Source organism: Anser cygnoides, chromosome 1 (assembly GCF_040182565.1).
Source record: "Anser cygnoides isolate HZ-2024a breed goose chromosome 1, Taihu_goose_T2T_genome, whole genome shotgun sequence".
Lineage (NCBI taxonomy): Eukaryota > Metazoa > Chordata > Aves > Anseriformes > Anatidae > Anser > Anser cygnoides.
In genome coordinates, this window is record NC_089873.1 from 35,170,730 (window position 1) to 35,197,482 (window position 26,753).

At 36.2% G+C, this 26,753-nt stretch overlaps 1 protein-coding gene across 3 annotated transcripts in view; it reads left to right on the forward strand.

The window, feature by feature from the left end:
• SLC16A7 (solute carrier family 16 member 7) overlaps positions 1-26,753 on the forward strand; it is an 86,920-nt gene that overhangs the window by 11,705 nt on the left and 48,462 nt on the right. The window contains exon 2 of one of the 3 annotated variants that reach the window (XM_048065360.2): positions 3,180-3,209. The exons of 1 other annotated variant lie outside the window; for it this stretch is intronic. The gene's annotated coding sequence lies outside the window, so the exon portion shown is untranslated. Of the gene's footprint in view, positions 1-3,179; positions 3,210-6,442; positions 7,428-26,753 lie in introns of those variants that run through there. One more of the 3 variants, XM_066992368.1, reaches the window with a different exon arrangement.

The following is a 26,753-nucleotide window of genomic DNA, read 5'->3' on the forward strand; positions in this document are numbered from 1 at the left end:
CCTACTTTCTGCTGCAAAAGGGAACCAAGAGAAACTATTGTTTGTCCAAAAGAGAGAAGAGCTTATGCAAGACTTTTTTTTTTTTCTTCCCTTCAGAGAATTGGCGGTTTCTTGTCTGGATATTGTTGCAGTGATTCTTCAAGCAGGAATAGGAATGCTGGTGACAGCAGTGAGAAGATGCAAGGTTTTGAAAGTAGAGAAAGGAAGGAAAGGTATATGATGTATTACATCAGGCTGCTGGGATTTCATTCTCAGGCAGTCCAGCAATGCATCTACTCATTTGCTGCCCTGCTCTAAAGGGAAGGCATTGTAGCCCAAGATACCTAAAAAAGCTGTGTGCCTCAAAGGGAAAGGACATCCTGTACTGTCAGAGAACTGGCTTTAATTTAAATCCTAAAATGCAGCAGAATAAATATTAGATCAGATTGAGCAGTTCTTTTGTGGATCATAGGTTGACTTTTGAGAGGCTGTTTTTGCTAAGTTTACCATCTTTAAAAAGTACATACATGCACAAAATAGCTGCTGTAGAGCTATAACAAAGTTGTACAATCTGAATCTTTTGTCTGTGGTTGTTAAAGCTGTTATGTTTCTCTCAAATACTCAGGGTGGCTTGAAAGAAGCTGATTAGTTCAGAGAGAAAGAAAAAAGAAAAGTGAGCTGTGAGGGAAAGGTGCTGCTGTGGCAGTATTCAGGCCAGCTGGGAGTTGCATAAAATTTGTATCTCTCTTGAGGAATCTCTGTTGGCAGGACTTGTGCGGATTTCTGCCCATAAAAATAAACCTGCTTTACCCTGGTAGATACTACAGCCAAGAGTTTATCCCTCAGGGCTGAGGGCTTCTGCCAGCACAGCTGCCCCTCTAGGCAAAGTAGAAATAAATTATACTTTAATCAGTAAGCGGTATACCTCCTTCTTTTCTTTAAATAAAATTACTTCATCAATTGCCGAATACTTTTGTCACTATGCTTATGTGAAGTAATACATACCCAAGTACAACTATCACGTTGCCACTATAATGTACACCTACACTTACTGCTTACTCGTTTTTCATCATTTGGATGAAAACTGAGTGAACCTCCAACAAATATAACACATATTTAAAGATTTATGTATGTAAATTGTAAACCTAAAAACTGTAGACCATTTGTATTTTCTTACAGGCTGGACACAAGTGTTTTTCTTTAGCATAACTATGCAACTACAAATATTTGCCAAGTTAAAACCAAGAGTTACAGGAGACTTTCACAAGACTAATACCATTAAAAGTTAAGTTGCCAGAAAAGACAGTGATACCATTCTATTCAAGCTCATTTTCCTTTTCCCTTATATTTTGCATACTCTAACAGCATACTCTCCCCTCTGAAGAACACCTTTTATTTTCTATAACTCACTAATCCTCATGTACACACACTCAGTTCTACAGAACTAGGCTCAATGCATTATCTGATCTGACTACAAAAAGATATTTTTCTACTCTAAAAAAATACGCTTGCCTGCAAACGCAATAATCCATGAAAGATAAATGAAGGGATTCAATACCGGAATTTGAAGTGACCTGACTAAAACAGAAAAACTGCAAACATATTAATGATTTGTTCATCTATGTCCTTCATGATCTATTTAAAAACAAAACAAAAACCAACCAAACAAAAAAAAACCAAAAAAACCTAAGAAAGTTAGTGGCTATGTTTATACTGCTTTATTTAATGCATTAGGTGATACTGAGATAAGAACAGCTGTTAGCTCTGCCCTTGTAGAGTTACAGCCATCCATAGCCTTAAAAATAATTTTGGAGGTAGTGCATTCTTTTATCTTGTGTATGATTGTGTATACATTCATAGATAATGTAAGATAGTCAGAAGACTAGGGGAAACATTAAACATCACTCTTGTGGTGAACAAGCCTGAAGTCAGTTGTGGAGTTTTTGTTCACTTGGACTTTGTATGCTGGCTTGAATGTGTGCTTGAATTACTAGAGCTGTAACAGTAAGAGGGGTGAACCCACCAGCCTTGGAGGTTGGTGGATTAGGGAGGCAGAGTGGACGGCAGGCTGGCAGCACGTGCTCCTGTGGGGCAGGCGGACGCAGTGGTGGCTGCTGTGGAGGGCTGGCAGACTGGTAGGGAGCATGTGTTTTCGCAGCAGTGGCATTGCTGTGAGTGCCAAATTAGAGCTAGTGAGAAGGAAGCTACTAATATTTCTCTTCAGCCTGAGTGTTTGCAACTTGTGCACAGAGGCATGCAGCCCTCAGTGTGCTGCAGCTTGTAACCAACCCACCAACGTGTTTGGCTCATTCTGAAGGGTGGTGTGCAAGAGGGAGAGTTAATACCACTGCCTCTTCCCCATTCCTTGCCTTGGAGGCAGATGAAAACCCTTTTTTTTTTCCACTGCCCAGGTACAGCAGCTCTGCCTGGTCCTGCTGTTGTCTCTTCATGGTTGCTTACGGTCTTCTCCATTCACTTCTTGCTATCTCTTAATGCTAACCACTGAAAACGAGTGCCTGCAGAAGAATCGAGCAAGAAGCAGCCCAAAAGGCTGTGAGTTCACACTGTGTTGGGCAACGTAACATGCAACGTAACTTTCAGATTTGCATTTTCTTCATACCTAACACACTCAAACTTGTTTTTATTAAGTACTATCATGCCTTAAGGCATGTCTTATTACTCAAGCTCTTGTATATCTGCAGTTATCTAAGTCAACAAAATAACAAAATATCAGGCCTGAATGATAACACTTTTTAAATAATTCACAGAGAATAACTTTAACTGAATATTACCTTTTTTTTTCTTTCTGCAAATTGATATACTAGGAAATTCTTGGCCTCATTCAAAAAGTTTGCCACTTTATCTGGCAAACCGTTACTCTTTCTGGTCAGTAGTGAGCTCTCTCTCATGCATATCCAATATCTATATCATCAGGAACATCCTTCGCTGTTTTGTTGCCTTGAATAAAATATATTCTGTTGCTTCTACTTCAACATTCACAAGAAATTGTATTTAGTACCACACATTTTATAGACTTTCAGAATGATACATATTCAGCTATTACAAAGTACAGTCTCACAAAATCCCAGAAAAAAATATGAGACAAAGTATTTGTACCTTATGCAAATTAATGCCTTATTAACAATTTAATCAGTGCAGTCACAAATTGGCTCTAAAATGCTGCCTCTCCAATTTTGCAGCTCTGGGCAACTATCCAGTCTTTACATAAGGTAAGCTGTCCTCTATGTTTTTCTGTAAAGCATTGAACATTTTTTTTTCAAGTTATAATTGGTGTTTGTTTGCATGGTTTATGTGATGACTTGGTTGAGTAAATTGTGAATTAATATGGCACATATGAAATTTGTCACTTTTTTTTTTTTTTTTTGTCTAAAGACAGCTAGAGATTTGCTTTTGCTATGTAAGACTTGACCTGAAGATTTACTTTCAAAGAGGATAGTATTAGTTGACTATGGTATGTACATAAAGCATGAGGTAGTGTATCTTTACTTTCCCTTTCCATACATTTTCTTCTGTGTAGCCACGATAACCACAAAAACATTAGTAATGCAGCATTCCTGAGTTGCACATTTTAAAACGTAGCATTTCTGAGTTGCACATTTTATAAACGCAGCAAAAGAAAATCCTGCACAAAATATGAGTATTGCAGAACATGCTGTTCAGAGACTCATTACTCAGCCAAAATGAACTTACTTTTTTTCTGAGCAATACAGAAAAGATTGCAAAATTTCAGTTTTCAACACCATGCTGTCAAGCTGTGGATCTATTTCAAGGAAGATCACAAGAACCATTTTTAGAATCCAGAACACATACTTTTTGATTTCTTATTTTATTAGGAGGTGAATAAACAAGAAAAATCACCTCCTACTCCCCAAAACTTAAGATTTAAAAGCATTTGACTAGAATAAGCAAATGGGTTATTATTTCAGTCTCCTGCCATACCAAGAGAATGTATTATGAGCATGTAGGCCTGGTTTCATCTGGTCAAATGCAGAGTTCATCAGCATAGATAGCTATAATTGAGCTAGTTATCTAAACTCACTTTATATAATGGTGAGATATAGGCACTTTTAGGCAACAAATTCTTTCATTGTAGCTTAGACATCTAAAAAGGTCAGTGAGATACATTCCAAAAGCCCATTTCTGCCCATTGACTATAAGCGGAATGCAGATACTGAGATCACATGTAAATGTCAGCACTGTCAGTGTCAATGTCTGTGATGAATCCCTTCCTTAAATCAGAAAGAGTGACACATTGTGTGTAAGCCAAAGAATACCTGGAAGTGCTTTATTACAAACCTTAATCTTTCCTAAAATACGAAAAGCTAAAATTATACAGCAGTAGAATATGCAGGAGAAATTGAGACTCTCCACCAATATCTGAGGTGTTGGAGGGAATCAGACCAAAATAAATAAATAAATAACAGAAAACACTGTGACCAAATCCCTATTATTAGAACAAACCATTATTTAGCTTTAAGCACTATTAATACTGCTAACATATTCAAGATTCAAGAAAACCGACATCCTTAAATTGTGATTGAAGGACAAATTGTGCTGGAGTATTAAAAATATCACTTGGCTGTATGCAAATGGGATTAGTTTTTAAGTGTCTGTAAATAAGCAGGCATTGTACTGGAACAGACATTAGTGAGTTGCAAACCAGAGTGCAAGGTGAGCATCTGAAGTAAATGATCATTGTGAACCTACTTAGATTTTTACAGTTTAATCTCATGATCTGAGAATAAAATCTCAGCCTCTTTCTGGCGTCTGGACCTCTTCCAGGAGTGAGTGGTTAAATTTAATGAGTACGTGCATATGTGTGAGTGGGCAACAAGGTGGTGCAGTAAGGCAGCTACCTCAAGGCATCCATATCAGAGGTGCTCTCAAGTAGCTAGATCCATATTTAAAAATCTACTGCAATTATTATTCACAAAATACCCTGCTAGATTAGTCCTGTACATTGAGTTGAGCAGTAGCCCTACTATCTATACATTTTTATAGACAACAATCCAAGACAGTACTAACTTTATTTTAGTCAAGTTCAAGCTGGCAGTGAACTGGAGGCCAGCTGTCTGCCACCTTTGTGCCCTGTGCCAATTAGCTCTGTCACTCAGAAGCACACTTTAACGTGAGCTCTGACCTTCTACCTCATGCTTAGTTCCCTGAATTTAGAAGATTAGGATTGTTGTAGGAGCGGATTTAAGCCATTCTGCTTGCTATCTGAAGTGGGCGGACAAAAGCCGGTTCTGATCCACTACTGTGGTGCCAAGTTAATGCTGTTCTGTTCTGTGCTTGCTGGTGTTGACTGTACAGTCAGTGTCTCCAGAGGTCAGCTGCGGATTCACCTTCTAGGAACACTGAAGTGGTGCTCAGTGTTGATGCTCTTTTCTGCATCTGCTGTTGATGGTTGCAGAGATCTTGAGGTTGCAGCTGATTTATCTTCCCCGGCCCCATCTCTCCTTGGGTGGGACGGGGAGCCTGTGAAAGGAAGGGCCCCCCCGAAGGCCACAGTTGGGGGGGAACAGCTTTGCTGACACAAGTGAGATGCTGCACCCAGAACTACATGCAAGTTGTCAAAATCTTAACAGAGGGTGTCCAGCACAAACAATGGCTCGCTTCCTATTTCTTCCCAATAATAGGAAACACAGTATTGTTGTTACCACATGCTCTCTGTCAGAGTTCAACAACCCGTGTTTACTTCCCTTTCTTTCTCTTATGTGCTTCTGTCAGCAAACATGTTCCCTTCCTGCCGTTGTCCTCAGTGCTGAGATGAATGCCCCTTGCGAAGAGCCCTCCCTGCAGTTCTACATTAGAAACTTACCTATCCCTGCTACATATTATCTCCACTATATTTCATCCTTCCTGAAGGAGCCATTTCAGCTTCAAATTAAAGTTTTAGACAGTACAGAGATCAATTAAATGATAATATTTTCTCATATTTAGGCCGGTCTTTTTCTTTGAGTAACCCTTGCATTGGGTACCTTTATAGGGGTTCTAAAAATTGTCTCAATTTCCATGACAGATAGCCACAGCTCTTATGAATACTGCTCATCATTAGCATCATTATTTTCAGATAAATAAAAAAAAATGGTGTAAGAATTGCTTCTTTCCCTATGAATATTCCAAGTGCTGGGCTGTGAAAGTTACAACAGTTTTCTCATATAATCCGTCCCAGAGACTGCCTAAAATTCATAAACAATGCACTTCTGAGACCTTTGAGACTTTAATATTTGTTGCACAGTGGATATTTGGGACAAGAAGTTTCATTTTTTTTAAGCTGAGTCATCAGAAGGTTTTTTTTTCCATTTCACTTCAGTGTGCAGTGAATGAGACTGGTGAAAAAAAACAACTGTAACAACACGTACACTTTTTGTTTGCTTCTTCAGCAAAATAGTGAAGGTCATTATTGAATTAAAAAGGAAGATGTTTTGAAGTGAACTTGTATATGCATTTTGCTTAGAATTCATGAGTGAAATTGTGATTTGTTCCAAGATACAACTTGCCTTTTATATACGCATTTATTTTGTCATCAGTATGGCAAATAATTAGATTCTTTTTTTCCTATACAAAAATGGTGAGTTCTTGTACAATTTAAGAAATAATAAAAAATAAATTCTGGAGCTCTGAAGCAAATTCTGCATTATTGTCAGCAAAGCACAGCTTTTTGATTAATGTAGTGGCTAGTATTGGTTATTAATACAAAGAAGTTTCTAATTACTCTACAAAGCCTAATGTGGAATTTTACTATGCCTGTAAATGGAACAGTCTAAAAAAGTCTAAGTTAATTGCATATTTATAGTCAATTGCTGGACAATTTTCTTCAAATGAGAAAAAATATTAGACTTTTGGAACTTATTAGCTGGATTGAGTGCCTGCATTTTGCTTTTAAGTTTCTGCTTATGATCTTTAGAGCATTTTGTATTAAATTTTTAATTGGTTGAACAAAATCATATTAATGCTCTACATTTTAAATGGCAAGTTCACACCCACCATCTCTGTAAATGCTGAACTCCTGCAGCATTAGGAATAAGCGATATGCAGATGTCCCCAGATAGTAGCAGTCATTTTAGAGGCTGTAGCATTTAAATGCACTTTTGAATGCACACATTTCTCCAGGGGATGATAAAGAAAAATCCTGTATGTCAGACAAAGAAACTGTGATAGAAACCCTATGCAGAGTTCATAAACAAAGGATGCGCTTCTGTGGGATCATGTTCTGAGTCTTGAGCTTCACCATAACCTCTTGTGCCTCAGTAATTTGAGATCCTTGTTGGTTTGGCAGTTGGTCACACGAAATAAACCATCCAAACATCATGTGTGATCATCAGCCAATCAGGTCTCCAAAGAGTCTTTAAATGTTCAAACTGAACAAAGGCTCTGTATCTGTCAAGTTCAGATTATTGTCTTGGACAGCAGCTCCCTGCCAGGTAATGTGCTGTTTTTCTATTTCCTTTTAGCTTTACTTTGTGTAATAGATAGTTTGAGATTACTGTGGTAATCCATGCAAAACTAATTGACTAATTAAATGCAAGACAAGTCAATGCACCAGCACACGTTGCACAATATTTGCTATTGGCTTTTTAATGATTATATAGCATATATTGACAAAAAAAGAGTGAAGTGCTTTAAAGAAGAAATATTTTTACACTCTTCCTACCTCTAAAGATTTATAACAAGGAGTAATACGACTGAATGGTGAAACTCCCTGGTCTTGTGGTCTTGTCAGGCTTTATAGATTTGATTGGCATTTTTTCTTCATGTATTTTGCCAACATTCCTGAGAAAATAAAGTTCAAAGAAGAGACTTCTAACGAGGAACTTGAAGAAGTAGCTCAGATCAGTGTAGCTCAGGTCAGATTTCAGAACTGATGGACGTGAAATGTAAATTGGAGTTAGAATGAAGGATGTGATGGAAGTTGCTATGTGGCTATATGACTTGGATTGAATTATTAGAATGATAAGATGGTGGTAAAGAGCACAAGCAAAGTGTTTGGCAGAAGCACAGCTTTTAGGAAACTCAAGAACCTCATAACTCATATACAAAAAGATGAATGAGGGCAGGAAGAAGATTTGCAGACAAGTAGGACGCGGCTGAGTCAACAGGCAAAGTAGATGATGGGGACACGTGTGGTAATAAAGAGTAGAGCCTAGTCTGACAGGGAAAATTAATCTCATATGTTCTGAAGTAACATACAATTTATAAATGCAATATCAATTTTACTTACAAGAAAAGTCTTTATCATATACATCTTATTTTCATAAGCATTTGGGAGGGCAGCAATAACATAAGCCCATTGCATGGAACCAAGTAATGGAATGAAGGCTATTCCGCCTCGCTGAGCCCTTACACAGTTGGTTCTTCTGCAGTGCCAGGGATTTTTATAATAAAGAATGATGGACTGCTTTTAAAACAAGCAGTACAGGTGTCTATTTCACTGACACAAGTAACTTTGTTTCAGTCTTTTGCAACCTCAGAACTCAATGTCCTATGACTGGGTTTAGCTGTAGGCACTTTAAAATTATTAGATTCCTTTGAAGCAAATGAAATAGTAATTTCCAGTTGTGTTTTTCATATATAACAAACTCCCCCCCCAAAAAATCTCCAACCAACCTAAACAGTTTTGCTAGTGGTTGATGCATTAGCAGTTTTACAGTGGGTGTTTATACAACATTGTGGACAAGTGTTTACTGAGCTCATTTCATGGAGATAGGATGATGTTTTTAAGTTCTGTTTTTATTTTACCTCTGTTATCAATGTTTACAGCTTCAAGGTCTAATTCGGTGTTTACTGAGCTCAAATCAGAGCGCAAAACTGTCTTAGATTTCACCAGAGATGGCTCAGTGACCAGAATTTCATTGTCATCTTCACAGCTCTTCTGAAACACTCTAATGGCTTCCCATATAGTAAAGCATAATAACTAGGTCAGACTACAAAATCAAAAATTACTCAACTGGTCAGTGGTGACAGTTTTCACACTTAACTTACATTGAGTATTTTTATACCTCTCTTTATAAACTTACATTGAGTATTTTTATACCTCTCTTTATATGTTTTTGATTCTTATTTGTTCATTATATGTTTCTCATTAAATCTATGTGATGCATTATACGTAAACTGTTTCTGAAAAAAAAATATTGGGAAGATTAGAAAAAAATATTGTTTTTCAACAGGCGCTGGAACCCCAGTGTTTTTTCACATAGTCCCATCCTGATGTACAACTGATGGATTGTAACTCTCCAACAGTAAAAACAGTCATTTGGTATTAGTAAAAATAAAAGAAGATAACAGAATGGTGTTCCAAGAGGATAAAGGTAGAGAGGCCGCTGAATCTTTACATAAAGGAGTCGTGTTTGAACAAGTGTGATGCAACATGCAACCTTAGTGAAGCTTCAATATGATGACAATTCCTTTTGCTTTAGCTTACCTCCTAAAACTGTTTTTCAGATTGTCACACAAAGTTGACTTGCTAATACACCTCTCTGTCCCCTTAAAGAGTTAGAAAATGGAAAGAAATGTAGTAGAAAAAAAAATAAAAAAAATCAGCCTGCCTTTTCTCCCAAAAGTCACAAAGAAAGGAAGCACTGTGCTTGACCCACATAACAGAAGAATGCAGGAGAGTGAAAGACATGTGTGCAGTGTAGTTACAGACATTATAAAACAATCACTGCATGATGTTTAAACATTGCTTTATGGTGTTTCCACTGAGATATTCCATTACTATGTGATGATAATGAATCATGATTGAACTTCACTAAGAGCTCTTGCCATGACTGCATACTTCTCTAATTTTTTTGTTTTGTTTTGTTATGTTTTTTGTGGATTGCTCATGGAAACAAGGGAGAGAAGTTACTTGAAGGAAATAACTAAAATAGAAGTGGCAAAATTATAATGGCATTTAGACGCAGACAAACTTTTCAACACAATTTTATTTGAACTTGTGAATATTATTTTATTCAAGTTAGAAGTGCAACTTTAAATATAATCTTGTAGGGAATGTGAAAGAACGCCTTTAAAAATGTCCCTGGGCAGTGCATATGTGTTGACAAAAGTGTTTTTTTTTTTTTTTCTTATTTTTTCCATTTCTGTAGACATAGCTTATCTACAGCAACTAATTTGAGAAATAATATTCCAGCTAAAGAGGGAGATTGAGACAAGTGTTATTCTTATTCTTGTTCTTGTTCTTTTGTTATTGTTGTTATTTCATTTTACTGGTAAGGTGCTCAAGATCTGTAAAGCATCTCAGTTCAGCTGACAGTGTTTCTACCAGATCTTACTCCTACACACTCAGATGGCAAGTCTTTAGAGAAGGGAAAAGTGGCATCTGGTGATTCAAAACAATACAAAACTAATGGAATCAAGTTCTTGTAGATGACAAATGGATATGGCCGTCAACCTCAAATAAAATTACCGTATGTGATGCATGATTCTGAAGGTCCTGAAAATTCTGGCAAAACACTCAGCTATCTGCATTGTCACATTTAAAATTCTGTACTTTCATTATACTGCAACAAATTAGTATTATAGGTTTAGAAACAGTGTATCATAATTGATGCATTTCTTTGATCATAAAAATGTCACTGTATGTGATGTACACTGATGCACAAGCTAGGAACTATACATATGCAAATTAAATAAGGTATGAAAATTATAAACTGTAATTTTATCTATAGTTGTGGTTTTGCACTGCATTTTGAACTCTGATATGGGGATTGTGATTTACATGGATAATAATGCACATATAAAACTAGCAACAAATATCTGGTGTATGAAGAAACTGGAGAAGGAGTAGTAAGTAATAACAATTCTAATTATTTTAGTATTAGTAATAGTAAGTTGACAGCTGGTAAGCTGATAATGAACTTTTGACTGCAGGACTCAAGTTTAAGCACAGAAAGATCAAAAAAGGGAAAGAATGGGCTGTGATTTTGCAAAGAAAGAAAAGATGTAAAAATGGCAAAATCTTATTCAATGAGGTAACTCCTTTTTCTGGGTGAAACTCCATCTGATTTATGCTCTGTTTATTGGTGAGGGTGAATAGTAGGTAAGAGTAAGGTAAACTCAATTGTAGTTCACTGCATTTGTATAAAGGCTCACATCTGAAAACATTTAATCTGAATATTAATTTTATTCATATGAAAGAATATTTAGTTGTTTTTCATAGAGCACATTATGTGAAGTTGTGTTTTTTTTTTTTCCCATCTACTTCCTTTAAGAGGCTCATCAGAGTGAAACTTTATACTATAGGGCCTATTAAGAATATGCACAAGTACTAAAGTGCTGTGTGTAAGCATTCACAAGAATTACTCCTTTAGTTCAAAAACTGAAATATTTGTTGATAATGAGGTGGAAGCTGTAAAAATGCACTTCTGTTCTTTGACAGATTCTCTTTGAAATCAGTAAACAATGAATTAAAAGGGTCAGATTGTACATGTATTTCTGTAAAACCGACCCTTTAGTTAAAAATAAATAGTACGAAAATAACATTTAATGAATATTATTCAAAAATCAATTTTTCTAATTCGTAATTTGTATGTTTAAAAAGGATTTAATACAGAGCTCTGTTTATACACTGCTGTTAATATAGATTTTTTTTTTATTTAAAATCCACTTTAAAAGAAGAAAAACACATAAAGAAAAAAATATCCTACCAACACTTGTGGATCTGTATGGGATTGACAAGTGTCTTTTGCATAAAATTTCTTAGAAGCTGCGAAATATGAGCTCAATGTGTCTAGTCATATGCTGAGATGTTATAACACTTTTTGGATAATCACAGAATCAGAGCATCGTCTAGGTTGGAAGAGACCTCCAAGATCACCCAGTCCAACCTCTTACCTAATACTAACAAGTCCTCCACTAAACCACATCACTAAGCTCAACATCTAAACGTCTCTTAAAGACCTCCAAGGATGGTGACTCAACCACTTCCCTGGGCAGCCTATTCCAATACCTAACAACCCTTTCAGTAAAGAAGTTCTTCCTAGTATCCAACCTAAACCTCCCCTGGCGCAACTTTAGCCCATTCCCCCTTGTCCTGTCACCAGGCACTTCGGAGAATAGACTAACCCCTACCTCGCTACAGCCTCCTTTAAGGTACCTATAGAGAGCGATAAGGTCGCCCCTGACCCTTCTCTTTTCCAGGCTGAACAATCCCAGCTCCCTCAGCCGCTCCTCATAAGACTTGTTCTCCAAACCCCTTACCAGCTTCATTGCCCTTCTCTGGACTCTCTCGAGCACCTCGACGTCCCTTTTGTAGCAAGGGGCCCAAAACTGAACACAGTACTCGAGGTGCGGCCTCACCAGAGCCGAGTACAGGGGGACAATCAATTCCCTAGCCCTGCTGGCCATGCTGCTTCTTATACAAGCCAGGATGCTGTTGGCCTTCTTGGCTACCTGAGCATACTGCTGGCGCATATTCAGTCAATATTCAGCTCATAAAGACTCAGTGCCACAGACAGTAATGCAATGAAGCAATATTTCTCAGCCAAATCCTATTTTTAAATCCCCTTTAATTTGCTTGTTACATTTTATATGCTTGGGTTCAGTTTTTACATTAGTATATAATAGTGCCTTGCAGTTTAAACCCTGGTGTAAACCTATCACAGAGGATTACTGTGCTCTGATGTTGTGTCTATGGTATGTATAGATAACTTTATCCATAATAAACAGTATATATGTTTTAAGGCAATAAAACAAGGTGGTGATTTTTTAAATTGACACACAATCACTAGTTGGGTCAGTGTGATTTTGTATAGAATAAGAACCGTACAGTTCCCTTAGATAATGAGAACCAGCATCAATGTTTAATTTATTCATTTCTTTTCACTTGGAAGGTCAAAATGAACTGGTATCTTCATTTCTGCTTCTATAAGTTTTCAAATTAGTTTTACTTTTTCAAGTAATATTTAATTTGAAATATCAAAAGAACAAAATTAAATTCTAGGTGTCTATACAAAGATGAGAATGAATAAAAGATAATTTCTGTTCATTGTAAATTTCAATAACAACAGTCTAATTTTAATGCAGCTTAACTATTTCAGAAGTCATTTGATGTTCAAAGCCAATATTGCTGTAAAGCAGTGAGTGGAAGCAGTCATCCTTGTGTTAAATGGGACAGATGATGACCTTTTTGCATTTATCATGTGATTAGAAGTGCAAAGAACTTCCTGCTTCAAGGACAAGATACTTTAAAGTGTCAACAGGTGTATCAAGTTCTGTTCGCAAAACTGGAAAACTTTATGGCATTCGTTCACCTTGTCTTAAACAGAAAGGATTTTAAAGAACTCAGTAATTAAATTCCAGCACAAACAACTGATATGAACTTAAATGAACTGGACTATTAGAGTAGTGGATAGGCAATTTAAGGAGTGCTTTGAATTCTAGGACTCAACTGTGGTTTAAAGCCAGGTCCCCTTTGGAACACCAGTGCTGCATTAGTTAGGATTCCTTCTGAACAGCATGTGATGCAAAAGGAGCTGTGAGATGGAACAGCGTATCCCCATCTGTTGCTGGTCAGCTGTCCTGTACATCCCCCTCCTTTTCATGAGATCAGCCTGACAGCAGTAGTTATGCTCTCAAGCCATGATGCAGCTGAGCTGCAAACAGGAAGCAAAAAGGGGAAGACGAACTTCTTAGTAGTCATTTGGCCTGTCCAGAAATCGGTCCCTGTGTGTGTTGGGCTTTCTAGCTCTGATCCAGAAAAAGATAATTAGCCTCTGTTTGTGCCACTGAACCACTGAAGTGTCTTTTCCTAGAGGCAAGCTACAGTCCGTGTTGGGAGAGATAATAACATTGTTTATTGAATATTTTTTTTAGGGAATATTGTCTGAAGAAATTAGTATTTTCCTGGTAACTACCATTTTACAATGCTTAATAATGAACTATTTTACATTTCATTAAATTTATCATTGACTTGTGTCAAGAAAGCTCTTATCACTTAGCCTCCAAAGACTAACTCCTGCATTTGGGAATAATAATTGCTCTCCCTTTTTCAGAATGGTTAATTTTGCAATATGTTCAGGAAATGCTTACACTACTGACAGTAACTGCAAAATGTTCCAGTCCACACAGTGTCTTCTTATATCTAGATCTGTGGAAGAAAGATGAAATAATAACAAACTACCTCTTCAATGCTTGTTCTAAGAGAAAGGAATAGTGGCGTTGCTATACGTCTATTTGAGGAATAGGACTTTTTTTCCACATTTTGGAAACCTTTTAGACAAGGTTCAAAGTGCATTTTAGGAAAGTAGAATGCAATGCAATTCACTCCTTCTGGATTTGCCTTAAAAACAGGCATCATTAAAGAAAACAAACTTTACAGTGTAGATGCACAGAAAAAAAAGAAGAATTAAAATATTGTAGGAAATTTATAGGAAATTCTTATAGATCATCTTCTGAAACATATTGTTGATTTTTTTGTCCTTAGTTCTTCCTTTGAAACCTTTTCAAAGGAGCAGGAATAGTAATGAGTAAGTAGTTTGTTATTAGCTTTAAATATATATGCAAAAGTATATATATATATATATATGTGCATTAAGAGAAATCTTCACTAAAACTCTAATAATTATATTGGTTGTACAATCGAGAATCCTTCATTCTATAGAATACTTTCCTAATGGAAGCTAGGTTCACTGGTTTTACACCACTTTTTATAGCCTGTGTCCCTTGCAAGAACATGAAAGCTAACAAATGATGCCAAATTTAATGTTCCAGTCAGCCCAGTATCCTCTTTCCAAAAGTGTTTAGCTGGATATGCATAGACTATAAGAAACTGGAAGTGTCTAGTGTGATCTTGTAATAAACATTTGGTGGTTTCATGTTCACCATGTCCTGTGGCAAGTTTACCCCTGTCAATCTGAGAAGTGTTTGTAAAAAAATACTAATTTTAAATCTACCTAATCCTTTCTTTGTGTGCCCCCTCTTTGTATTGTGAGAAACAGCAAGTGGTTCTTACCTTCCTTCGTTACATCATTCAGATTTTATAGTGTCACAGACACAGAACAGCAAAAATATGTGATTAATATCATTACATCATCTTCAGACTGCCTGGGAAGAGCCATCTCATGTTTTACTTCATTCACAGTTATCTCTGGTGACCGTGTGAAGTGCTATGTCATTTTTCTCTTCTCCCCCATTCCTGTCAGATTCATTGAAGCTCTTGCCTTGGCTGACAGTAAACTTCAGGTATTTGTGAAAGAAGAGTATGATACAAATGGATTTTGAGAAAGAAAAAAAAAAAAAAGAAAAAGGATGCTCATTTGATAATACAGTATGAATGTTTTTGGCTTGGTCTTTGTATTTATTTCATAGCCTTCACTTTCTTGGGAATGCAGACACAGAGGAATGCTGGTGCAGCCTGGTACTCAGGTCACTGTCGGAAGGAAAGCCCCTGACAGGCTGCACACAGCAGCCAATGCTCCCAGAACAGTTAGGGAGGTAATTCGTACCTGTGCTGCTGGCTGGCCCTTGCTAAAGTTGTCTGAGTTATGGCTCCAGACGAAAAACTTAATCTACATTTGAAATGGCAGGTGGATATACCATCAACCTGAGATCATTGTAATGTGATGGTGGTGCCCAGCTCAAGCAATCAGTACGGCTAGTGTGCTAGGTGGAGACGTGTTAGAAAAGCAACAATAGAACAGTTGCTCTGTGGGGAAGAAAGTCTCTGACACACTTTGGTTTTGTCCTTGTGCGCAATGGGATTTGTGGCAGTCCTAAGTGATGTGAGACCTTGAGACATGCAGTAGAAAGGCAGGACTAAGGAGGTGTCTGTGATGAAGAGAATATGATGTGGGGGACAACTGACTGTACTAAATCGAGAAGTTTGCATGAGGGGCAGTCAGAAAACCCTTCATTTTGCTGTGTGGATTAGGACAATTGAGATGTGGCTACAGGAAGATGAACTGGCGCTTCTTGAGCATGGTGACCTAAGATTATCTACTCAAATGCAGAAATCTTTAAGCTGTGAAACCTTTACCTCAAATAGTTTTATAACAGCCACTCATCTTAAAAGTAGACATCATTAACATTTGAAAAGATCTGTTTGAATGAGGGCAAAATTACACCCTCTGCAAATCAGAAGACAAAGCATAGTTTCAGGAGGAAGCAATTTTTCATTTTATGCACCTTCGTCCCCACAAAACAGGCAGTTCAAAAATATATTGAATGGTGAAATAAAGAAAGATGGGAAGAGAAGAAATCTTGCTTAATGACAAATCAAGAATCTATAAAATGTATTTTAACCAAATCTGGTGCTACAGACACTTTTACTTACTTATATAAAGACCATCACTGTATTAAAATGACTGGTGTAATGAAACAACCATTTAAATGCTTCGGCGTGTTCATTGCTATATCTTAAGTGGCTTGGATTATCTGTCTGTCTGTCTATCTATTGATTTAGTAAGATGGGCTTTTCAGAGATGATGAATTGAATTTTAATAGCACTACAATATATACAGTTACTGATATGTCCTCAGTCTGAAATTCAAAATGACTCATTTTTAACTTGGAAATAAAAGAAGACATAAGCAGGAAGGTAACTCCATAGATCAGGAATTTTTCCATTAGTAATGAACTCTCTTTCACATGTTATTAGGAAACTCATTTGTATCCATAAGTATGAAATGCACCATTGGAGCAAACATTAATATTTTTTGCTTAGTAATTCATCTCTGACTCACAAGGAAGTCTTACTATAATGTATGAAAATATAAAGAGTTAATTACAGTCTATTGAAAAGCCTTGTGGGATGCATTGTATCCTTCACATAAGACACATTGTTTTCCATCCCACAGTAAGTACTTTATTTGTTCAAAATGATCCCATGGTATTCATTTCTGACTTGGCAAGAATGATTTAGATCAACTGTATGTACTAACATCTGGCTGCATAGTGCAGCTGAATTACTCATGCGATAGCAGTAAGAGAAGAAAATGGCAAGCAAATATACATAATTTTAGGCTCAAGGGCCCAGTATTCTTGTGCAATGCTGGTTAAACAGACCAACAAAGCAGAGACAGTTTGAGATGTGTTAATATGGGAAAATGTAATTAGTTCCAAAATAAAAGTTACTGTAATTTAAGCAGCAGATATAAACAGGAAAAATTGTGCTAGGCCTGTATGTATTCAAATCATACTGTAAGGCTGGTGATTTGCTGGGTATCATACAGTTGAAATAGAAGTTTCAAAAAGAAATTACAGAAACAAACCTTTCACCGGTAGATGTATTATATGTTATCACAATGAAATATATCAACAACAAAAATGTGTCTTTGTTAGTTATTGCAGTTGTCCTATCGGCTGAGTCACAAAATTGCATCTGAAGACTAGGGTAACAATTGATATCTGTTCTTGAGGAACATTTCGTTGAGGAACGTTTCGTAAGGGCAAGTTAACCTTAAGTTCATGGAGAAGTAGGTATGCCTGAATTTCCTTATCTCACTAGGAAAATGTTGTCCTTTAGCTAAATATAAATTCTTCTTCTTTCCTTCTGTGCTAACTATAAGAGTGCAGAAGCTGAAACTGTTTTTTTCTTGTCTGCCAATATTCAAGAAAAGCAATTATTATTTTTTTTTGTCTCCCAGGTATTAATTTATCCATCCATCCATCCATCCATCCATCCATCCATCCATCCATCCATCCATCCATCCATCCATCCATCCCTCTCTCTCTCCCTCCCCTTCTTTCTTTCTTCCCCTTCATCTGACACACAATTCATTTTGTACTTATCCAAACAAGATTCTACTGAAGGTTTGTAACATCCCTCACTTTCAAGAAAGAAGCTCAAGGTGGCAAGCACTGACTTTGAGATCCTAAGCAGCACTGACCATGGCATCTCCCCAAAGTCTCTCTAAATAATTACTTTAAGTGCAGTCTTTAATTCTTTAACCCCAAATTTGTCGTGGTTTGGTTCTGCAGCTAGTGTAAGATATCTCGGTTAGTCTAGTTATCTGTATGACATCTAAAGCTTGCTTTCTAAGCATTTGTATTAGAGAAATCAAGGGATATCTTGTGTGTTTTGGAAGCCTAGAGCACATTTTTTAGTTGGAGGCATCTGCAGTTCCCCACATAGGGGTTAGGGGTTTGTAGGTGTCTCTACATCACTCAGTTAGTAAGTGAATCCAGCAACAGCACAGTATTTATCTCAGATGTTCTTCATGGTAGCAGACAATAACTGTTTTTCAAGATGCAAGATAGCCTAATGTGTGGGTACCTGCTAACAGGACCAGTGCTATGAAGAGACGTATGTTGGTGGCTTCTTATGCAAAACCTGAGATATGAGCAGAAAGTGTAGACTGGCCTGATGGCCACATGCCTGATGGCCACCTGTACATGGCATTGGACAAAAAAGCATTGGCTATTGAATTTGTGGATAATTTAAAACTGGTGAGCTCTGAAAAATAGTTTCAGTGTCTAAAATGGCAGGTCAGAGGGGTGTACTCTCACAAGAAGGCTTGCTTCCACTATTTCCTCATTTCATATGACAATAGTGTCTGAGCTTGCTTTCAGAGCACAGCTTGCTTATCTGTTCATTATGAGCACTACAACTGTACTGAACTGGAAGGAGGATTTTTCTGAACCTATAGCAGAAATGCCTAGCTACAGACTTTTAGCTACTTCTCAATCTTTTCTTTCGTTCCACTGTATGAACAGCACAAATGTGATTCTGCCTACTCAGAACTGAAAAGATTCATCCAACTTTGGAAATGCTAGATTTCCAGAAGATCCTTATGTCACCATAGACACTATTTCTGAGTGGAGATGTCATGGAAATATCTTATATCGTTACAAATTATAAAAGTTGCTTTGCAGTTTTTTAAATGCTGAAAGTCATCCATTAAATTCCTATGCATATTTTTACCTTGATTTCTTCTCTTCCAGTCAAGTTCATAAATCTTTATATCAATAACCACAAATGCTTTATTTATTTAAATAAGTATAAGGATAAAATGCTATTTTGTTTCACAGAAGATTCAAAGACACATCTTTGAGATGCAAGAGACACATCTGTTGCTGTTTTTTTAAGATCTTATCATCTCTGTGACTAGAGAACCAACTTTGTTTCTTTCCTATGCCCTGTAAGGGAGGATGAAGTCAATTAAAGATAATAGATTGATGCTGTCATGATATAGCAATCAAAAATCAAGACATCCTTCTAGTCTAAAACCTGCTTTACGAAATGTTGTGTCATCTGCTTGCCTGCAATACCGATAAAAAATTCTTTTTTTATGAAATTTATGTAACCTGCAAACTACCAAATAATCATGGAAATACTTGAAATAACGGCAATAGGCCCAGCTTTTGGGACTCAGTCATTTACTGTGACTTTCCTTTCAACTTTTGTTACATGTGACTTTCACAAGGTTTCTTTTATTACCCTGTGTAGTTGCCATAATAACAGCATGTCTGTTGTTGGAAACCTCAATCTGTATTTGTTGCAGGCATACCATGCAAGTAGGAAAATTGTACTTAAGCTTTGACATAGTGCAGAATGACTTGGTTCATTTATCTGGATTCAGCTAGCTGGGGGTGGTTCAGCAAGTTACTCTGTTAGTATAAAATTTACTTCCTTGTAATTTTTGATAGACCATTAATTACCCCTGTCAAGTAGTAGCAAAGGGATTTGTAGTTTGAGTCCTGAAAAAAGGGATTTGTAGTTTGAGTCCTGAAATTTCTGAGAGGCAGTGTGTGGAGTAAAACTAAACTGAGGCTTTGGTGTGGTTTGGTTTGACTCATTTTGACATAATTTCCAATGCTTGCCATTGTGCATTAGTTGCTTTATTGCTTGTGTTTCATAAACTATTACGTACCATATATGACATGGTTAAATAGGCTTTGCTAATTATATCACATAAATCAACATCATGGATATGAGATAGTTTGATCCCATTCTTCATTTTCAGTATCAGTGTGAAGTTTTATATATTTCCACAGAACTAAAATTTCAATTTTTTAAGAGGAATAACGTTTTTAGTGGAATAATTTAGAGTCTTCATTCTCTCAGTTTAACTTACTGGAAATTTTTCCTTTGCCTGAAGTACATATTGTTCGGTCCTCAGAGCTGTAAGGTTTGACAGGGTAAACTTTTAAGGATATGGAAATATTGTCTGTTTCCTTTTCTACATTGTCAGCTGATTGTTCTCAGTAATTTCCATTCATTGCTAGTAAAGCCAACACTTTCCTTTAACATTTTTAGAAAAAAAAATCACTGGCATTTGAAACATCTGTGGGAAATGTACTCCATTACTGCTTGATGAACTCTGAATTAATAGATCATTTCTAAATAAGATTGTTCTGCCTACTCAAAAAAGAAAAAGAAAAAAAAAAAGAAAAAAGGAAAGAAGAAACCATAAGGAATTGAAACAGATATAAGTGAATCCTTTCTAAATGCTATTTATTTTTTCTATGATGATATGATGAAGAAAAAATGAATTATGGGAAATGGGATTACTAAAGGCAAATTAAAACACATAATAATATGAAGCATACTAATATTATTCAGAAGGTTAGAATAAACAGAGGAAGGTTTCACATAAATATTTCGTTGCGATTGGGTTATGGCTTAGTTGAGTATTTATGACAGATATTTATACCCTGATGTTGGGGTAAACCAAACCAAGCCCACTCCCAGTTTCATATCTATTTGATTGTTGGAAAATGATTAAAGAGAATTATGAGACGTTTTACATAATTTTCTTTCAATGATATACTGAATTTTTTATTCTTACCCCCCTTCCCCCATGTATAAAGCCTCTGAAACCTGGGGGGTGGGGGGCGTGGGGGGTGGGAAGGGGGAGAAAGAAAGGTATTACTATCATCTGAGTCTAGTTTTAAACTCACCTGTCCTTCTCTAATTTGATTCAGATTTTGATTGTTCTAAGATAAAAACCATGAGTTTCCTTCATTGTACCTGATCTTTGCTGTACTGACAGTGCTCTACTGGCCAGAACTATTTTTGAGAAAGGGATCAAGCCCACGTGTCTGTATTTCTTGCAGGAGATAATGAATCTGATAATTCCAAAGAAGCAACTGGTTGTGTGCTGGATGCCACACCACAGAAATTATGTTATATTTGCTCCTTGAAATACTGTTTAATTAGACCATCTGATGAAGAAGCTAAAAACTTAAATTTTCTTACAAACCTGCATGAAATTCTTTGTTGATAAGTTCTATTTAACACTCAGCAGCTTGGCCCAGATCTACATCCTTTCCAAAATCCATTGAATGATGTCACTGTTGAAAGCTTTTTGGCATACCAGTTCTCCAGAAATGCTGTGGCATTCAGAGCTGGTCATCTGAGTTGAGAGTGGCTCTTGGAAAAAGTGCTGCAGTGTGATAGCAAGCCATGAATAATTTTTTTAAAATACCTGTCTCTGTCGATACTATACAAAAGAAACATGCCCTAACTATTTGTGTGAAAGTACAGAAGTTTCCTCTGGATTGACTAGAAAAGAGGAGAAAGGAAGAAAAATCTGTAAGGCCATAAAGAGAAGCAAACCCCATTGAGAGGAGAGAGTTGAGTACTTGTTTTGTAGCAGGTGTATGTGACTATACGCACTGCTGAGTCTGTCTGCATTTTCTTACACAATTCTCCACCTCCATGCATGACTTAACACAGAATATAGTACAGGCAGGGTCAATGATGGAGAACCAAAACCTCTAGACATAAGGCTAAAAGGTGACCTTGTGCTGTGTTGCCAAATATTTTATCTGAAACCTGAACTGAGTCCTCTGGCTATATCCTTGAGTGTTAGCATAGGTAGTGAAGTATTGGAAAAATAAATAAGTTTAAATAAGCTGAGTGTGGCAATATAGAAACCAGAATGGATGAGAATCGAGGCTTCAAAAAAAAATTTAATAATAATACTACGCATAGCATGCTATTCCCTTTAAATGAGTTACTGTTTTGTTTATAGCAACTTTTATTTTTTAAAAGTAAATTGTATTTTGGCACAAAAAAAATAGGCTGATATGCTCCTCTTCCCATGTCCTTTAACAAGTGTTTGCTCATGCTGCAAAATACAATTTTTCAGTAACTTTGTTAGTGCAGAATGTATATACAGAATGCACATTGGATATACAATTTCAGCTAAGTGACATATGACACAAAGCCAGCACTGACTTCAATTTTTCCAGTAAATCCATACATTTGGAGATGGGGATGAATACTGGGTCTTTTACACATTAGCCTCTTTCATTTGCAACAAGTAAAAAGGGGAGGTTATGGCTACATAATGATTTCAGATTTTCAAAATCAAGATGTCATACTTTTCCAATAGAAGAGCTTGGACATGGATTCTGACTTGACCTGCTAAAGATGGAATCTGTTGAAGTAATAATAATAAAAGAGATACATTTCTTTGCCTAGGGGAGAGAAGTAATCTGGGATTTACTGTAGAGAGACTGTTGCTATCATATAATCAATAAATTAGCATTGCTATTAGGCTTCATTCATTCCCAATTAAAATAGTGATTGTCATTGAAATTGCCAAGTTAATACTGAAGACATAGGGAAATACTTTTGCAAAGTATACATTGGCCTTAATATTTTATAGTATCTCATATTACAAAAAATTCTCTTCATCTGAGATGTTGACTTCAATATTTGTTTTGCCTCTTTTTCAGCTAAAAAAAAAAAAAAGGCTTATTATTGTTTTCCTTGCAAAATAAATTAATTTGTAAATTTTGAATGTGTATGCTAGACCAAATAAGAAAGTTACATTTAAAAATCTGTGGGTTTATTTATTTATTTATTTATTTTTAGAAAAGAGAGGGTGAGAAAGAGTGTTTCTGAAATAACCTTTCTCTCATTGAGTTCAGGAGGAATCTTTTTAGTCTTTATTGTATGGAATGTTTTTGGTAACTATTACCTAAATTGCTGAAAGTTATCAGTTTATTTTTATCATTTTACATGTAAGGTTATTTGCATAAACAAACCTTTAATGCTGTCACAAGAATCTGTGGGGGGAAAAAAAAAAGGCCTTCTGAAATATGGAGTTCAACCTTACTACGACTCTCATTTCGGAAAGTTTTGTGCACTGGTCTTTTTCTGTCTGCTGTGCCTAGTCTTTTTCTGTCGGCCTTGCTTGTTCCAGAGAAACTTCATGGTATCACAGCTCTCAAAACACGCAGATGCTACTACCTACCTGCAGGTAGCTTGCCTGTTGCATTTTAATCTTTGTGCATAACTCCCGGTACTGTGCCATGGCGATAAACACTTAAAAATGCAGATAGATTAAACAGGATTTGACATTGGCTTGCACAAAAGGCAGTTTTCAAGGGCAATGATAATACAGTGTTAACGACCTTGCCATCAAGAATACATATTCTTTTACTGAAGACTGAAAGAGAAAAGAAGCCAATAAACAATATATACTACAGCAATAGAATCATTGAATTCCTCTAATGGACAAAACAAAGCTAACAGAACTGCTAATATATAAGCAGTTACACTGAGAGCTGTTCATGCCTGAATAAATGGTCATCATTGCTATTTGCCTTGTAGAAATGTATTTGGCTAGTTCTCATCATCCCTTAACTCAATACAATTGATACAAAAAGGAGTACAAGCTTCACATGTAAGCTTGGTATACAAGTTTCATACATATAAGCTTATATTTATTAGCAAGTATATAAACTTCAATAATCAAAACCTCAAGCAGCCACTGCATCAGTGAAGGCCCTTAAATTTCTTTTTCTAGTTGATTCAGGGTTCTAAAATTCTACTGCTTAGCATGGTCAAAAATGCCGTCTTGATTGTGCTAGATGTTTTTCTGCCTTTGGGGTCTGTTAAGTAAACAACATGAGGTTATTTGATAGGTCTGGGCTGTTAGACATTAGTAGAGTACACCTAGTCGGTACGGTGTCACATTGTTGGCCATGTCAAGTGACCCTGTCACTTCATTTTTAGCTGCTTGCACAGTGATCAGAGCATTACCTAACGTTCAAGTTTGTTTTCTGTCAAACAGAATTCTAGCCAGCGTCTTTTCTATTTCAAGAGAGTACTTCAGTTGTGAGACTGTGAGACTGCTGCTCCATCTAATCAAATTGTTCAGTTTTGGAGGAAATAATCTCATTTTCCATGGCTGCTGAAAATGTAACTACAAACAAAATTTAGCTTGAGCTAGAGAAGTTGTGCTTTTGAGGTGAGTTGAAGCTCTAGAGGTTTTCCTGTAGTGGTTTCTTTCTGATACAGACATGTTAGGCATGTGTAACTCACAACCAGTTTGCAAAGGTCTTAAGCCTAAATGTTTTCTTTGAAATAAAAATAAATTTATCCTAATTCTTAAGCATTTTGTTGAAATGAAACATGAAAGCCTTCCCTAAAATTACTAGAAGGTTTGATGCAGAGTGAGAGAATGGCTACAGGTCACCTGAAATGTAAGTCATTTCCTTGACTAGAAGAATATGCTTTTGTGTAATGCAGGGAGTTAAAAATAAGTCAGGTGTATACTTATTATTATTGGTACACTCATATTATAAATATAGATTATGAAAATAATCTATAATTATATATAATTATATATAATATAATGATATCTATATAATTATATATATATAATATATATATAAAATTAAGAAAATCATTAAGATGAAAGAATAAATATAATGGAACCAACTAAACGCAAGATATTTCAAAGAAGGAATTAAATGTGTCAATCAACTCGACACATACCAATCAACTTATACGGGAGTAGAAGCATGTGCAGTGGTGAGAGAACTAATGTATGCCTTTGAAGACTTTAATGTCTTTCTGCTTCATGTTCCCTGTCCTGGTTACATCAACCTATTTGCAAAATAAGCATCATACTGCATATTTTTCAAATTCAGCTTCTCAGACAGCATTGTTATTCAGAAGAAACAAAAACCTACAACCAGTTATTATACCTAAATTCATCTGTGTGTATCAATTTTCTGTGAAGTAAGTGGAGTACCCTAGAATGCACATAATAATTCTATTTTGGATATTTATTTATTTATTTATTTTTAATATATATATGTATATATGTAATTGATGAGGATAAAGATTCCATATGGGATTGTATAGTAGCCATTTTGTGTCAGTCCCATGGTGCAAATATGCCCTAGAGCCATCTTTGCTTTGCTTTGCTTAAATAAGCACTTTATTTCAAGTGCTTTATTGGCAATTAACAATGATTTTGTAGCTACATGACAGCATATGGTGGAGCAATATCACGTTGTTGCACATCAGAGCAGGTATGTATGGCATATTAGAGCAAATAAAACTGTGCTTTGCTGTGTTAAGAGACAAAAGAAATAATTTTCTCAAAGTGAGGTGCACCTATGCATATATCTTCATCGTAAAGACTTGCAGCTATGTTGTGTATGTGAGGTACATAACTGCAAGTTATCTTTTCCTTATGCAATTCTGGAGGAGGTACAAGTAAAACCTTATTATCTAGCTCATGTCAACATCATTGCTATTTTTAAGTCGATTTTCATAATTGTAATGATTTTTTTTTTTGGCATTATATAGTTATTCACAGAGGATGTTAAGTCTTACTTCGCTTTCTTAGGTTTTCAGAGAAAGGTAATTTGTAAAATTTTTCTTTCAGTTCTTTCAGACTGCGTTAATCTGTAAATAATTATGCTTTTTTGTACTTTTTTTTTTTTTTTTAATCTACCTTAATGAACCCTGGGAGATGTTCCATTTGCAGACCTTTGCAGAAGCCAGGATACAGTGAATTTCACTGAGTGATGTAAAAGCTTTAAAGTGTGGATGATTCAAGACTCAGGGTATGGTCAGAGCAGCCTTTCAGAACACTAATTTAGGAGCAACTCACAGCAATGTTTGGCCACTATAACCATACAAATTCATTACAACCAAACTGATTCTGAGTGTGGAGCTTCAGTATGTTTATTTTATATCTAAGAGCAATTCACAAATTACAGCACCTGATATATTACTATTAGAGCTCAGCACAAAAGTTCTTCTAGTTGTGGATTTATCAGGTTGCTTTTGAGTAATGAAACAATGCTGGCCCTTGTTCATGTGCTGTGTCCAAAATGAGTAATTTATCAGCTAAAACAGAACTATCACAATAGCAATTTCATATCACATAATTAATAGGCTGCCACACTTCAAAACTCCTATTTGCATATCTTTTTGGGCCTGCAACCCAGACGATGGTCTCTTTAGACTGTTCATTTGTATTAAGGAAAGGAGTTACTCTTAATGTTTGAAAGGAGCCCTTTTGTAACAGGCTAAGATGCTTGATAAGTTCTGATCAAAAGTCTTATGTTCTGCAAAAAGCTGCAGAACCACCATAAGCAAGGGAAACAGGTGGTGTATAAGGTAAACACTGTTCTGGGCTCAATGGGAAAAATATTATCAGAGAATCAAATCTGGACAAATACAGAAAAATCTGAAAAATAGGGAAAAGTAAATACTTGATTTCGAGAGTCTTTGTCATTTCTCATGTCAGCATGAGAGGGAAGGGGTTTCAGAATTGTGTAGTGCTTCTCTTGATCCCTTTAGTGGCTGGTCATCTCTTCATCTTGTTAAGCGCATCAAGCAGTGCCAAGCAACGACTTTTCACTGACACTGTGCCAGAGCAGAGGTACAGTCTTCATACATGTATTCTGGACATCCAATGAGTGCAGAATGTAGAAGTTGCAAATGATACAGGTATAAACAATATGATTAACTCCTGATGAATTCTAAAACTTTCTGCAAAGTATTCAAAGAATGTTTTAGTTCCACCATTGTAGAACAGCTCTGTGAGAGGTAC